Source organism: Gopherus evgoodei, chromosome 16, assembly GCF_007399415.2.
Source record: "Gopherus evgoodei ecotype Sinaloan lineage chromosome 16, rGopEvg1_v1.p, whole genome shotgun sequence".
Classification (NCBI taxonomy): Eukaryota; Metazoa; Chordata; order Testudines; family Testudinidae; genus Gopherus; species Gopherus evgoodei.
This window is the reverse complement of record NC_044337.1, coordinates 7,194,367-7,209,992: the sequence shown is the minus strand read 5'-3', so window position 1 is coordinate 7,209,992 and position 15,626 is coordinate 7,194,367. Positions and strand designations below refer to the sequence as shown.

At 43.5% G+C, this 15,626-nt stretch overlaps 1 protein-coding gene across 2 annotated transcripts in view; it reads right to left on the bottom strand.

Annotated features, from left to right (window-relative positions):
* Positions 1–15,626, bottom strand: part of EHMT1 (euchromatic histone lysine methyltransferase 1) — a 174,533-nt gene that overhangs the window by 132,619 nt on the left and 26,288 nt on the right. The window contains exon 1 of one of the 2 annotated variants that reach the window (XM_030535181.1): positions 13,299–13,363. The exons of the other annotated variant lie outside the window; for it this stretch is intronic. The gene's annotated coding sequence lies outside the window, so the exon portion shown is untranslated. Of the gene's footprint in view, positions 1–13,298; positions 13,364–15,626 lie in introns of those variants that run through there. 2 annotated transcript variants of the gene reach the window in all.

Here is a 15,626-nt window from a genome sequence, read left to right as displayed (position 1 = left end):
AGCATTTGGCACTATTCAAAGCCAAACAGATTTTAGCAATATTTGTAGGCCATAAATTCTTTCAAAAGAAGGAGGGAGGGGAAAGAAAACCCAATGGTAACATATCTGCATTCCCTACATTAGAGCCTTTTTGAATTTTAAATGCAAATAAAAAACCCTAAATATTTAGTGCCATGATAATTCCAGCAACATCTGGACAATTTTCTTTGCCTTGTAAAAGATTTTAGCCAGCTTTTTCTGAGAGTCAGTCCATGTTGTTCACACAGAAAAGGCTCCTTTTACATTTGCATGCTTCAATCAGATTCTGTAGTTTCTATGCCAACATGCATTTGTAATTCTTTAAAAAGAGCATTTGAGAGGGGAAAAAAGAGCCTGAAACATGTTAGAGGGTTTGGGTTTTTTTCTGTCTAGGGCATCCATTCCCATTTTCTCTGAGCCATGGTAGCCTGAAAAAGGCCATGAAGCCATGATCTTAGCCATTTGAACATCTCCACCTGCTTTAATGTGCAGTGGCAACTCAGAAAGAGGAAACGAACATTTATTCAGTCAGTCTGTTTTTTCAAAAAATTATTATTCCAGCTCACCATTCCAGGATTTTGGAACAGCAAAAAACTACACCAGTGAACCCTGATGAGATAGTTCTGGGTTAGGAATGACTGTGGCCACAATCCTGCAATTTGAAGCACGTGGGTAGACCCCAGTACCATCATGCTCATTTCACTGGAACTCTGCCTATAAAGGTCCCTCTGCCCGGATCAGACTGCAGAATTGAGGCCTAAGCATGTTCTCAAACTCAAAGTAAAAGTACCCAGAGGCAAACAGCAGCTGTTCAACTATTACTGGGAAACAAAGTAGCTTGTTTTTTTAAACCAGCCATAAGCAACAACCCCACCACACCCTGCAAACAACTCAATTTTTATAGTCAACACTCATGCTCAGAACTATGCAGAACTGTAAAGTTACAGGCGCAGCTGCCATGGAGACAAAGAAAGCTGCAACCAGGGGGAAAAACAGCTTAAGAAAATCATGGGGATAAGTATCACCGCACTTGGGGGGGGGGGGACACCCTTCTGAATGTACTATCACTGTGGTTTTCTATTTCACCTAAAGTTCATGCATAGTATGTGGCACTGCCTTGGAGTCTATTCTTATAACACAGAGATGCCAAGAACTCATTAAGAAGGTTCCCACTGGAAAAATACACAGGCTAGATGGCTAAGCCTGAAGAAGAGTTGAAATGGGCCTTTCCCACGGATATGCAGAATTGACATGACTGTTTCTTAACCAGGAATCTCTTGTTGCTCATTAAGAAGAGAAGCTGCACGGACAGCATTGGCAAGTTTCTGTCTATAAGGATGCCTGACCATTTTCTCACCTTTGGGGTAGGGGGGAGAAAGAGCAGAATGCAGTGTTTAGTGATCCATTTCAAGGGATGGAAAAGATCTATTGGATCCTCCAATCCATCCCCTCTGCATGAGCAGAGTATAGTCCCCTAACATAGGAGGGGTCAGACCGTAAACTGCTGCTAGGATCAATCCAAGCCAGGAGACCAAGAGGAAGTACTCCTGGGTGAACTCCTCCCACTGACTTCAGCTGAGTTCTGGGTGCACAAAGCATGCAGAATCGGCCCCTTGAAATTTGGATGGCAGGGGAGCTAGAAACAATGAGAGAGCATGGGCTGACTATAGCATAAACGATAGTATTCAAGTTATCACATACGTGTGGGACCCTACTGGCTTTGTAGCGCAGTCTGCCAATTTATATCATGACCACTTCATTGTGTGCCAGCCCCACTGCTTTTTGTTCCTTCCTATGCTGATGCAAGAAACATGCTTGAGATACAAGTTTATTTCTTTATAGGGGTATGCACCGGTCACCCCAGAAAAATGAGCAATGCCGCTGATTAGGGAGCTCAGCCTGGTCTCCCTCCAGACAAAGAGTGTGCAGTTGCGTTACTGATCCTGCAGTATTCAAGTTCCAACACAACACCTGCAAAGCCTCAGAGCTTAGGAGATGAGTTTGTGAGTGGGCAAAGGAGAAAAGGAAAGTGTGGAGATAATACATCTGCACAGATAGTCAAGTCAAGCGTGTTGATCTAAGTCTCTTAACCAGTCAACAGATGAGGGAAGAGCATTGTACAATGTCCAAGATGGAACCAGGTAGCCCTGTTTGATAGGTGCAACCTGCATATATACCACCTATATCTTTTAACACGCCATGGTGGCAAAAGGGGGAGTCATGATCATTCTACCTCTGAAGCGATTGATTTCTACCCAAAGACGGGGCTGAAGTCCAGGGCCCTGAGCCTTGTCAACTGGGGCTGAAGCCAAAGCCTGAGCAACTTAGCTTCGCAGGGGCCCCTGTGGCACGGGGCCGCAATCAACTGCCCTGTTTGCTACCCCCTAATGCCGACCTTGGCTTTTATATGCAGAAAATCAGTTGCTGAGACACAAGTGGGCCATGGAGGTTTTATAGCGTGCTGGGGGGTGGGGGGGGGCTCAGAAAGAAAAAAGTTGAGAACTCCCACCTTAGGGGAACTCTCCAAATGGGGTGCCTTGAGCAGAGACAGTGGCTCAGTAAATTAAATCCATTTTTAAATAGGGATAGATGTGGCAAGTCTTGTACCCTATGGAGCAAATTCTGCAAGGTGACTTGCTGCCTAATATCCAGAGAGGCAATATTGGACAGAACGGGTAGCTAAGCTAGGTTGGTCAGTCTCATGATACCTGTTAGTATACGAATGGTTTCATTCAACTGTCTACTAGTCCTGTGTGAAAAGAGCTGAGCCACGCTGCGGAGCAATATTTTGCTACAGAATAGTAAAAAGCAAGCCCAGAATTCCTAGTGTCCCCGCACTCACTCCCAAGGTAGGACCAGCTAGTTTGCTGGTCAGGTTGTTTCTTGTCCATATTTTCAGCAAGGTTTTGGTAAGGTATTCCTTGCAAGTCAAAGTATAGCCCATTATAACACCCAGATACACAGGCTTTGGGTCATGATACAGCTTTCAGCATGATGTGACGATATCAAGGGATGTAATGCAACTACATTCCTGTTGTATACCCCATAAGCGACCTGCTTCATCAGTGGCACCAAAGCTGCAACTAACAGGCCAAATCCTACTGATCCTGGCCATCGTGGTCTCTCAAGCAATCTCAAAGTCTTAAAACACGGGTGAAGCGTTAAACTCTGGGGTCTAGATTCTGACCTCTGTTAAACAAGTGTAAATCTGCAGTAAGCACCCTGGGCCCAATTCTCTTTTGCCCTGCATTGTGTGTGTAACACACTGCCATTCTAATCTGGTAGGATTTTACATCTGCTTTGCACAGGTGTAAACGATCACACAAAATGCAGTGAATTGGCCAATCAGCCCCTTGATTTGAGTGGATTACTCCAGATTGACACTGGTGGAACAGAGATCAGAGTCAGGCTCAGAGAGTGGCACAGTCGACACAACAAGACAGGACTGTCAAACTGGGGTGGACTAGTAATGGGACCCAGTTAGCCAAAGCAGGTGCAGCAGTGAAGCACCACAAAGAACTTGGAAGAAAGAGAGAGGTATCCGTAGAACACAGGGCCTTTGAAAAGACTATTGAAGGTTGAAGGGGACAAAAGCTAAGGTCCTGAGAAGGTCTACAATGGCCTGCAAATGTTGGCCTCTACCATCCATCCTCTCTACTCTTCGTTTTGCAGATGTCAAAATGTACCAATCCATTTGGTTAAAACAAGTCTCTGGTCTTTCAGGAGCTTTGCTGTGAATTTCATAAACTTTGACTTTTCACCAGGACATGATCCTCCCGTAATGCACATACCTTCCAACTGTAACCCCTTGAGGTTTAGAGAGCATGGCACCTTTAAAACCTCATCCTGAAGGAGAGGAAGTGCTGGTTGTTCCAGGGGGAGAGGCGTCAAGAGAGGGAGAGGACAGGGCCGTGTAGTGCCTGTAGCTCCAGACAAGAGTGCCTACATCAAGCAGGCCCTCGTGTACCAAAGCAGTCGAGAACCAGACTGGAGCCCAGGAGGGACAAAGCAACCAACCAGGATGGGAGCCATAGGGAGCACCGTGCCAGGAAGGAATCACCCGAGAAGGACAAACCGGAGTTGGATTCAGTATCACCATCATCACCCAGAACTGTATGGGACCAGAGTAGTGGGACTTGTGACTTTGCATTGGGAATAAGGAGGGAGGTTGTTGCTCTGTGTGGATTTGCAGAGAGGGGCAGAAGAAGGCACCAGAGGGGTTTGCTGGGGAAAGTTTACTGGTGCTGAAGATGACCAGGAGCACCCAAGACTGGATTGAAACTCTGCCCAGGATTCCTAACCTCTGAGTCTAGACACATTGCGCAGTGTCTGTATTTTTATATTGTGGTACCCCTGGACTCTTGGGTTGGATGTTACCCTGTTTTACCTCTCTCCCTAACTTTGTTGTTTTTCTCCATTCATCCTTCTGTAAATAAATATGTCTCTTTCCTATATTCATTGTCCCATTCCGGGGGAGGGAGGGATGTTTATTCCACAGGTACAGAACAGGTGTCCCTGGGGTGGGAGGGAGTTTCCCTGCTGCATTCCTGTGCATGCATTTTCTTGGCAGAAGCTGCCCTGCAGAGCGGACTCCATCTTGGCTATTAGGGTGCTACAGTTAAACAAAAGTGTTTTTGACAATAAACCACCAAGAACAGATCATATCTTTACAACAAAACTCTGGATGGCTTATAAATTCAGCTTTCAATGTATGTATAGGAACATCTGAAATACACTGCCTGTGGGTCAGATCCTCAGCTGATATAAATCAGCAGAGCTCCATTTACTTCAGTGGAACGATGTTGGTTTATATTGGCAGGGAAACTGGTTCTGTGTTTAACTAAGGGACTGATCCTGAAACACTGAAGTCAATGGGAGCTTTCCTGTCGAATTCAAGGGGAGCAGACTGTGAAATTGTAAGCTCCTCAGGGCTGGGACAATGTCTTTCTCAATGTTTGTTAAGTGCCAAGCACATCAACAGTGCTCAACACGTCGTCATCATCATCATATTAAGCAGCAAAAGAAGAAATAGAATTGGGCAGCTTTATGCTACAGCATATCCCTTGAGGACTTCAGAATGGGAAGGAGAGGGAGTTCTGTTGTAACATGCTATACAGACCAATTCTAAATCACTCTCTGGCAAACCAGAAAGCTATTAGGAGCCTCAATAATTAACTGTCTCGCTAGTTTGATGGTATTTAAATAAAAATAAAAGCCCACCCCAAGATCTACGCTGAATGAAGAGGGTAGAGATTTGTTCTCCCGTACATGGAGGCACAGGCAAATTGTGGATGGAAATGCAAGGGATTCTCACCTGTGCGGTTGGGCTGATGGAAATATCCCTGGGCTCTTGATCCTTTGTGCTGAGCCTGCTCCCAGTGGGTCCCTTATGGGATTATCGCAGCAGCCCAGTAAAACAGTTACTACTACCTGGACTAAGTGCTACAGAAAGATCATGGAAATGAATTAACTCCTACCCTGCTTCTTACTATGATGGATTACCATGGGACAGCCTCACAAAAACAGGTGGTGGAAACATACATGACAGATACGAGGGATTTACTGCCATGCGGCTTCTTGGTACCCTTCTGTGTTGAAACAGCATTGGAGCTGCCAAGGCTCTGTCCTTGCTGCCTTCTGATCATGCAGCGAGGTGAGGAAGAAGGTTTCAGACCAGACTCAGTCCTGGCGTAAGTGAGAATCTCCACTGAATTCGAGCGTGATGCACCCACATATACCAGTATATAATGCTGGGGGAGGGGGGGGAAGCGAATGGTTTGGACAAACAATCCCCTGTTCATTCCCCTTGTCTCTCCTGCCCTCATACCAGGCACGCCTTCGGTCAGACGGTATTCACAGTTCTAAACTTTTCTGTATTTCCCATAGTTCAGCACAATCCAAACTGTGCCAAAACCACCAGTGTGTATTAGGATCAACATTCACTGGAACACAAGCTGAAGCACATCTGGCAAGTGCAATGGATGACACAGGCCCAAGCACTTAGCATTCCTGGTGGGCAGGAGGCTGATCATCTCAGCCACAAGAAGCCTAGTTTGCCATTCAGTAGCCAAGCTGTTCATTCAGCCCATGCATCATTCTGCCATGTGTTGAATCTAATCTCGTGGTGGAGGCAGGAGGAAATTTGGATGTGGCCATTTGGATTGTGAATTAATCTAAATGGCAAAATGGAGGAGTTGCACCTGCCTGAATCTGGAGTCACTCCATAGATGTTAATGGAAATACACTGGTGTAAATTCCAGGATAAAAGCTTCTTAAACAAGAACAAAATTTAGCAGCAGGATCAAAGACAATATGACCCGAGATAAAGATGAAATTCTCCTCTTCACCACACACAGACACTGACCTAAATCTCTCTGCAGTAGCTACTCTCATCACTAAATATTATGACATTGCTTTTGATCTTTGCCAAGAAGCCATACAGCATTTTGCTGTAGTAAATTTAGCTTGTCCCTGTGCAGACAAGAAATCACGTGATATTTAACAGTCCAAAGAGCCAGGTATAATACGCAGTAAAAGTCTCATTGTTCCACCACAGCTCACTGAAATAGATCTCTGTTTTCAAGCAGTTTAATGCAGCTGAAACTGACTAGCAGGCAAATAAGTAAACCCAATGAAAAACAATGACAATGCTCCACATTTAAAAAAAAACAAACAGTTTGTGTTTAATACTGTATAATTTTTAGGGCTTCAATTCCAGCCAGTTCATATTACCAACAAAATCCTAGCTAAGAAACATTATCTATCACAACAGGTTTGACCCCATTTTTAATATGTAGAGAAAGGACTTCATAATCCTACAGAACACTGAGCAAATGGTACTCTTTGTGGCAACTTGAATACTAGCCTATTAAAATCCAAACCCTCTCTTATAGCAACTCTGATTTTAAACACTCAGCCATCTTTTCAGCCCAGATTTTAAGCACTTTGCCTAGCAACTCCGTCTGCAAGGCAAATCACTCCTGAAATAGGCAGACAATTAATTTTCTTTTATTCTGGAAGAGAGGATTATTGGAATAAATAAAATAATCAGCTTAGCCAAGAGCACAACTGACAACTTCGAAAACCAGGGGACTTTCATTTTTCCTTCCCATTCAAGGTGTTCTTGGACGAAGGCTGCAAGGCAACTGCAGAACTTTTGGAGGTAAATAGCTTGGGAGAGCTAACCCATGCCACTCCCTGGATGTAATCAGCAGGAGGAATACTTAAGAGATTATTGTCATTTCAGACACTATTATTACTAATTTTAACTGCTGTTTAGAAAGTAAAGAACAATACAGAAATTAAGGGCCAGACTGATCTCCTTGCTCTGGTGAAAATCTGGAGTAACTCCATTGAAGTCACTGCAGTTCGAATGGATTCCCATCAGTTTAGAGAAGATTGGAATCTGTACCTAAACTAAGTCTAGGAGGAAGGTTACTTGGACAAGGTTTGGTGCTGAATGCAGAGCAGAAGGGTGCTGCTTTCAGTTTCATTTGCTTATTTGCTTTTTTTCTTTAACTATTTGAGATATTTGTTTCTCTGTTTTGTGATTAATCCAGTTACTGGGATGTCTGAAATACCCTACAACCTTTAAACACACAGGTGGATCTATTAAATATTTGGCATTTAATTCCCAATCTCCAGTAGCAGAGAAGGGAGAAGGGAAAGGAGATCACCAGTATCATACTACAAAGAGGGCAGAATTTGATTTACCAAGAGTTGTACACATACTACTAAAAGATTCCACATTATAAACAGTTTGGGTTATATATGAGAGACAGTTTGGGAACTTTGTTCCAAGGTTGCTAAGGGCCTGACAAGGAAATCAAAGACACCGAGATAACGATTGATGGACCCAAAGATTCCCGAGAACGCTAAGGACTGCAGAAGCACTGAGAAATCAAATGATCTGGAGAATAAAATGAGATTAAGATATATCAGCTTAGTGGGGGCTCCTCCAGGCGCAGAGGCAGGGAAAGCAGACTTTTAGTTTGCAATGGATTATGAAGGAGGTTAGGGACAGATCATTTCTAATGCTCATAATGTGTCATGGTGAGATGTATCCCCAGGCAAGCCAATTAATTAACACCTGTGTCGTTCTTGGGGAAATAGCTGCTCTTGCATTAAGGGGCTTACACATTAAAGTTGGTAGATAAATCCAATACTGTCCTCCTTCAGTATCATGATTCACAACACCAGAGTGAAATATGTGGCCCAGGATTTACTCTTCTGCTTTCTCCTGAGGGTTCACCGTAAATTCCAGACTTCTGCCTCTCCCCTTCTCCGTAAAGCTGATGCAGAGTTCCTGGAGAAGGCAGAGTGGAAAGATGGATCTATATCTTTTCTAAGGAGAACTTCAATTTCTTTTGTTTTCCTTTCTAGCTGCAAATTACTGACAGCAAGTAGGTCAGGGAGTAGAGGACGCTCTAAGAATGATCTGTTGTGCACTTCCTTCTCTTCACGAGCCACTATGTCACTTCCTCTCTTCAAATACTAACTTAAAAACCTGCCTGTTGCTGACTCTACACCCCACCCACCTGTCCTTTCCTGGGTCTTTCTATTCTCCCCTCCTTGTAACTAGCATCCTCGCATATATATCATTTACATTTCAGATCTTTCCCTTCACTGTTTCATTTCTTGTTCTTCCCCTGCAAGCTGTACACCCATCACTCTCTCCTTTCACTGTATATCATTTTTCAAAGATACTTTATGGACAATAATAACATTCTGTTCCCCTGTAGCACCTGTCATCCAAGAACCCCAAGGTACTTTACCTATGCTCATTAATTAATTAAGCCTTGTCCTCCCGCTGGTAGTGGAGTGATTAACCTTGTTTTGCAGATGTGTAAAAGACCCTCTGTCCCTGAGAGACAGCCTCTAAACTACTTCCCACTTTCTCTTTATACACCTGCCTTGATAAGCCCAGGCGAGAATCCTCTTTCCAGCCAGCATAACTCACGCCCTGCTCTGTCCTCTCTTAGTGGCATCACACCATGAAGCTGGCCAGTTTTCCCGGGGCAGAACTCCCATGGCTGACTATGGTATAATACAGTCCAATTCTTCTTGCCCATTGAGCACAGGTCATTGCAGAACACTCCACAGAGCTTGTGTATGCTGAGGGAAGGTGGGGACTTGACTCCGGCAGATGGACAGTCATACTGAATGAGTAGGCAGGACTCTGATCCTGTCCCCCAGTAGTGGAGGGACTGGCAGTCAATATTGCCAGAACAGGTGTGCAGCAGTTAGGAGCCCTTTGAGGGTTCTGAAAAGCTGAAATGCAATCTTTAAATTGGGGCCCGCAAGCCAGGACAAATGTTTGAGGAGAAGGGTGATATGATTCCACTTCTAGTGCAAGAGACACAACAAGGCACAAGCAGAGACAAACTCCATGTTTTAAAGAAAACCCTTGCACAGTTTCCCAGCAAAAAGAGGATTCAGCACAGTGGACAATTACAATGCTTAAGCCATATGTCTGGCTTTAAGGTCATTACCAATCAGATAACAACTGGCAGAAGGAGTTAAGGTACTGAAGCAAAGGCAATTCAATGGTCATTATTTGGCTCCAATGGTCATTATTTGGCTAGTAATGACTGAGGAATATGTGCCATATAGCCTACTTGGTGAATCGCTTTTGCCTTCACATCACTGCTGCAGCCCTATAACATTTCTAAGGACTGGTCTAGGTGTCTGAAAGGCTGGTCAGTGCCACTTTCTTTTTTTTTCTTATGAACTGCTTTTAACAAACTCAGGGGCTGATGTCTGCCAAAGAGTTAGGCATCTACTAGTCAACAAGACTCTATTTTGCTTTCATTTCCTCCACTGAATTAAGCAGAGTTGCACTAATGGAACAAAAAGCAGAAACTGGCCCTAAAGCTGGGATTTGTAAAGGAGTCTAAGGAAGTTAGGTACCAAATCCCACTGAAAATCCAGTGGGATTTGGGCACCTAACTTCCTTAGGGGGCACTTACAATGGAGTCTAGGAGTCCAGTAAAAGACATCAAGGCCTGCTCTGCACTGGAGTTTTCCCAACTCTGCACCAGCAATGGTGCAGCTCCAGCTATGACAGCAATGATGGAAGCACTAATATCGACACACTGCTGGTGATTAAATCACTATGTCCTCCTACCTTGCTCAGATGGGGTCAAGACATCTGGTGGCCAACCTGCCTCTGGCAATCCATCTATCCCAGCACTCCTAGCAGCAGAGCTACACTGGGGGACGCCCGGCCTCTAGCTCAATCAGCTTAGCACCTCTTAAAATCTACACTGCCTTGTCTACACTAGACTTTCAGAATGTATTAGGATGTTACCTAACACTTCTAAGAGCTCACTTTTGAAACTTAGTCCAGACTAAATGTAGGGGGGTCAGATAGGGATGTGGCTAATTCCCTTCAAATGAACCAGTGGGAGGGCTTTGCCTGTCATGGAGAAGCCACCCAGCGTCCTAGCTGGAAAGAGAAAGGTGTTCTACATGGGCTCATCCACAGGAAGGGCAGGTAGCTTGGGGGATCTGTCAGGAGGAAGTCCTAGTGTCCTACCAAGCCAGACCAAGCTTTGACCAGGACACATGAACACCCTGAGAAGCTGCATGTTTGGTGACACCGAGGGACTGGACTTCTTGCTAAATACACTCGAACTGTTTACTCTTTTTAGTCTGAATCAAGCTGAGCAAAGCCTCAGTCCTACCCCAGGGTAAGCTGCCCACTGCAGAGAGGTTCTGAGCCAAAAGGCATGTGTATTGAAGTGTCGTATTTCTTCTTGTTGAGTCTTCCCTTTAATTTCTGGTGCTAGTCACTACAGCCCTAGCCCACCTTCCAACAGAGGCTGGAAGAGATTTTGCGATGAGCATTTGGAATTGTTTTAGTGACTAGGTTAATTCTCAACCATCCCCTGGATGAATGAGGAGGGCGAAGAGCACTGATCCAGGCGCTATAGTCACTTTCTACAAAAAGAGGAAGGAAACAAGAACTGTCTGCACTTTGGGAGAGAACTATGATATATGGATCCTATCTCAACAGGAGGTTCCTTCACTGTATGCCCACAGCCCTGGTGTTATGAGACCTTTGGATTCTATATTTGCAAAACAAGCCAGCACTCACATGTGGTGGGTTAATGTGAGATGATTATTTGGTTTGTGGTGGACATAGCAATCAGATTTGAAGTCCTGTTTTAGTTTTCTTGCTTCAATTTTTCCTTGTATTTTATCTTAAAAAATTGAAAACAGCCCCCTTTGCTTCAGTCAGTTGTAATCTGCCCTGAGTTTGAGCGGTTTTTCTCATCATGAAAATCCTTCTAGTGCCTGTGGATCCTTCACTGGCATCAGACAAAAGATAAAAATCCGTTGTTAGGAACAAACACACATTGAGAAACCAGGCAGCATTGCTGGATCCCAGCAGAACTGTAGCTTTTCCAAGATGACAAACACAGCTTTGTTCCGTCACATTTGAAAACATGTTCTGAAAACAATGCTCCTCCCCATATATATAAAAAACCCTTTCCTCACACCCAACAAAAGGAAGACATAATTAACCCACCCTCAGAGAGACTACAATGGTATTTAAAACAGTAAAATGCAATCCATTTGCATTTAGTAGCTAATTATTCCCCCCGACATACACACCCATCAGTATTCCCTAAAAATGTCCACAGAACACTGACAATCTGTGCTAGCCAAAGCTTTTGGAAAGGATTGAAAGAAGATGGCTCTGAGCGAAAAATAAACCTAAGAAACTCAACAACCGTCTGGAAAAATCTTCCTGAAAAACACAGTGCATCTAGCTCCGCAAAGCCTGTCACAGAAATGTCCTTTTGAACTCATTTGACTGCACTAACTTTCACCTGCGTATTGTGTTTAAGCCCACAGCTATTGCAAGAAGAATCCAGTGGGAGCCATCAGCATTTGCCTACCTGTTAAAACACAATCCCACCACCAAGGACTTAAGTAGCCATTTTCCAACATGCAGCACTGCAAAGACACACTCCTGCTGCTGCTGGAAATTCATTAACAACGGGCAATGCCAGGACTAACATTACAGCCATCCAACATAGTTTCTCAATGGCATAGACTGTACAAAACGAACTGTTGCCTACTGTTCACTCTTTCTCATCATATTGCAAGATACTTCAGCTTCCTCAGAACTAGGAGTGCACCCTTCCCCCCCTTTGCTCCAGTAATACGGTCCTGGAACTAACAAGGTAGGAAGCAATCCATGAGCACTCTTGCTACTGAAGACGGGGGAATTACTAAAGCTAGTGGTGTAATAATCAATGCCACCCCACTCCAAAAAGAAATATCCCCAGCATGCTTCACTGACAATTAGTTCACCTTGATTCCATCATCCCCCACAAGGATTAGTTAGAAGTTTTCAATGGCAAACACTCAAGCTGTGGGTTACTGAGCTCTGCCCTTCCCAACGCTCACACAGTGCTGACTCAGCCCAAGAAAGAAACTAAACTGGGCTGGACTTCAATGGAGTTACAGCAAGGACTAGGCTGGCTCTTGATCTGCAGTGTCTTAAGCTTCTTGAAGCTGATGTTGTTGTTAATTAAAGTATCAAGGATGGTAAACAGTGTTTTCCTCCGTCCATGCTTTCAGGGCAAGAGCTGATACCATGCTGTCCTTTCACTAATAACTGGCAGAGGATTTCACTCTTTCAGGCTGCCTTCACAAAAGAGCAAATGAAAAAACAAAATGGCCCAGTTTCACCTTGACACAGTCCTTGTGCACACAATTCCTTCGCCACCAAGACAGGCTTCCCTCAGCATTCAAAAGTGATCGCCCTTTAGACCAAAGCTAAGATATCTCACCAATATAACAAGTTGGCAGTTCTTTAAATGGAATAAAAAGACTATTCTTCTGCAAGCAATCAAAGCTAATCCTTTTACAAATTTACTTTCAACAGAAGCATGATATTTCAAAAAGGAAAAAAAAAAAATCACATTGGGCTATGCTCACAACTGAAAAGTACTGCGTGTTATCAGCTCCTTCCTGCCAACACAGCATAATGTGCAGCAGGCCTCAACTGGTATATTCATTTAGCCCAACATGAAGGCAGAACAGGGCTCGGTCCACTTCTAGAAAGTAAACCAGCTTCGCAGTATGGCCTTGCACTGAAATAGGATTACAGTGGCCTGGAAAACAAAATAAACCCACAACATGAAGGTTACCCATAACATCATAACACAGATCCTTCTTTCCCAGTTCTCTATAGAGAAAACCTTTATCAACCCCTCTATGTTAAAGTAGAAACACAAAAAGATATGTTCATTAGTCCCATGTACCTCTGTCAATTTTTTTTCCTCGTGTCTTTAGAGCAGTTGTTTACTGCAGCCAACTGCAGAGAAATTACAGTAGCTTAACTCTCCAACTCCCTCTAAAGGATTAATCTTCCAGTGAGCATGCTCACGCGAGATCTTTTTTCAGCAGTTGCATCCATTTCATGAAATGAGGGCTACTGCAGACACGAGGAAATGCCATTTCAGGACTACATGCAAAGTTGAATAGCTCCATAAACAAGGGCTAATCCCTTTCTGAAGTTCTAGCAAGAGTCTCTGTCAAACTCCCTACCTCCAAGGACAGTAATTTAGTAATTACTGTCTAGAGACTAATATGCATTTCCCCACATTTCTTACAATGGTTTCTCTATAAGGCACATGGTTTAAATGTCTGCTCTTGACTCGCTCCTGACAAACTAGTAGAGGGTCCCTCTAATGAAGCTTTAGTCAAAATAGCTCCTTCTCCCTGGCAGTTTTTTCCTCCTTATATTTCTCAGCTCATCTCTGCTTTAAAAATGGCAGAAAAGATTGGGGGGGGAGGCTGCTTTAAAAATATAGTTTTCAATAGTGTAGCACAGTAACTAACAGCTCCCGACAAACACATTTTACTCTACAGATTAAAGGCCAATGCAAATGAGGATTTGCTTACTGGCAATAAATCCAATAGCTAAACAAGACAGTTGCAAGTAATCTTGTCCACTCATTCTCTGGCCACCCTACATTATATCTTAATTGGAGCAACTTAATTCCCTCTCCCTCACCTCATAGCTGTGCATCTCAATCAGAGATTTCTTGATTAAAATGACAATATTGCTACTGAAAGACAAAGACTGATCCCTTAGAAATAGAGTCTCTTATATTCTTCCATTTTTATCTTCTTGTATTATCATCATAGCAACATTTCCGCCTTTGTCTTCTCATCTATTTTATGTCCCAGTACTTAATTACTCTTCACAGCCGGTAGGAATCCAAGCTCCCCCTCCCACCCTACCCCTATAAATACTCATATTTTAGGGCTATGATTGCTGCTTCTCAGGTGACCAGATGTCCCGATTTTATAGGGACAGTCCTGGTTTTTGGATCTTTTTCTTATATAGGCTCCTATTACCCCCCACCCCCGTCCCAATTTTTCACATTTGCTGTCTGGTCACCCTAGCTGCTTCAATCTAGAAGATTTAGGGGACAGGTCTGATCATATGAACATTAGGGTAAACCTGGATTATCTCAGTTGAAGCCAGTAGCATGAGCTCAGAATCCAGCCCTCAATTTTCCCCACTTGATACTAAAGCTCTAAACATTTTAAGTATCAAAGGGGCAGCCGTGTTAGTCTGGATCTGTAAAAGCAGCAAAGAATCCTGTGGCACCTTATAGACTAACAGACGTTTTGGAGCATGAGCTTTTGTGGGTGAATACCCACTTCGTCGGATGCATGGCATTTTAAAGAGTGTTACATTCTTAAAATATCTCAAATCCCATTTTGTTTTTTAAAACATTCTTTTGAAACTGCACTAAAAATCCAAAATGTCATGGGAATGTTAAATAAGGGTTATGTCTACTTTTTAAAATGAACTCAAACCAAAGTGACAGCATCCATAAGGAACGATAAACATTTGGTGGCAGTGGATATTTTGCTCTGCTATCACCTAAATAGAGTCACCCACAGGAAGGAAACCTCTGTTACCATGCATTAAAATAGATGTTTTGTTTTATTTATAAAGTGTTCAAACTGGTTGGTTTTGATGTGTCATAGCACAGGCTGTTCAACCATCCCTCCCTGTTCCATGATTTGGGGATTCAGTGAGTTTAGGGCTGCATCCATCCTGAAAGGTGCTGAGTTCTCTCAACTCCCATTAATATACACAGGAGTTGAGAGTGCTCTGTACACTAGAAGAAGATCTTAGAATAAGGCATAATCTGTCCCTGAAATGAAGAGAAGGAAAATCCCAGACATGAAAGCAGGCAGATGTGAAAATGATTTTGTTCTGTGCTTCCTACTTCGCAGCAGGATTACAGCCGAACACAGTCAGGATGTCAGATATGGTGTCATCCTGAACCGTTGCACCCAATTTGGAAACGAGTCTCACTCCTTGAAAGTTTATACTTTGAAGATTGATTGCCATTGATTCTTCTTCAAGCAAATAGTCCACGCTGGCAATCCATCAATAATAAGCAATTACTTGGCAGCCTCTTATCTGCAGATGCCAGCCCAGACAACTTGATTTGCAGAAGCAATGGGTCAATAAATCAAAGCCCTTCTCAATTTTAAAAAATTAGCATTTATAAAACCACCCAACCTGCAACCTGGCTGAAAAGAGCAACCAACCCAGTGATGTT